Here is a 1,391-nt window from a genome sequence, read left to right as displayed (position 1 = left end):
TAATAATACATAAAATAATAATAATATAATAATATATAATATTATACAATATGTTACTTTCTATAAAAATTTCTTTCTCTTATTCATTATTATTATTTTTTTTTTTTTTAATAAAATAAATCACGTGTTAATGGAAAATTACGGGCGAGTTTGAAACGTGGAAGGAGAAAAAAAAAAAAAAAAGTAAATCGCAATGATTATGAAAGTTATAAATTTTAGTTAAGTGGAAATAATTTCTTTTTTTTTTTTTTTTTTTTAAATCAAGGTCGAAATGATTGAGAAAAATTTAAATTTCAATTATTATTATTATTATTATTATTATTTGAATTTTTGTTTTCAAAAATTATTCGTTAATTTAAAAATTTCCATAATACCCGATTATTATTATTATTTTCTTTTTTCTAATTAGCTTCTTCATCTCCTCATTTGAAAAACGAATAATAATAATAATAATATTAATAATAATAATGATGAAAAAAAATTTTTTTTTCTCGTTCCACGTTTTTTTTTTCTTTCTCTCCCCGTTTTTCCTTTCCCTTTTAACGCGAGTATTAAAAAAAATTTAATTTCACTGCGGAAATTATTTTTAAATTGTTATTAGGTAAGATTTGTTCTTGTTTTCCCCCCTCTCCCTCTCTCTCTCTCTCTTTCGTTTAAGGTACGCTCACTTTCCTTGAGAATAAAAAAAAAAAAAAAAGAAAAATTTAATTTTTTTTTTCATTCTAAATAATATTAAGGCGTACACGATATAATTATGTGTTTTTTTTTTTTATATACCATTCACCTGATGCCACGATATCATTACATAACAAAAAAAAAAGACAATAAAACAAAACAAAACAAAACAAAAAAAAGAACAATTATATTGTGATTAAATCACTTTAAAAAAAAAAAAAAAATTTTAACATTAAAATGTAGTGTATAAAGAAAGTCGTGTAATTAGAAAATGAATTTATTTAATTTTTATTTTTTTTTAATAAAAATTAAATACACGACTTAATTTAATTTTACTTTCGTTTTTTTTTTTTTTTTTTTTTTTTTTTAACAAAATTCAATTTATTATTTAATTTTTTATCTTTTGCCACGTTTTTGTCAGTTTATAAAATGTAGCAAATTTCAAAGAAAAAAAAATAATAATAATAAATAAATAAATAAATAAATTTAAAATGGCGATTATAAAAAAAAAAAAAAAATATGACCGTAAATCAAGTTTATATATGTATAATATATTCGTCGACCCCATTTTTATTAAAAATTATTTGTCTACTTTTTCTTATTTATTTTTTTTTTAACTTGGCTAATTTGTTTCCCCCACCCTTTTATTTATTTATTTATTTTATTTACATATATTATTTATTTATTTTTAAAAAATATGTAAAAACGTATCTATC

The sequence above is a fragment of the Pediculus humanus genome, genomic scaffold (genome assembly GCF_000006295.1).
Source record: "Pediculus humanus corporis 1103172107487 genomic scaffold, whole genome shotgun sequence".
Taxonomy (NCBI): Eukaryota; Metazoa; Arthropoda; class Insecta; order Psocodea; family Pediculidae; genus Pediculus; species Pediculus humanus.
Note: the sequence above shows the minus strand (reverse complement) of the source record.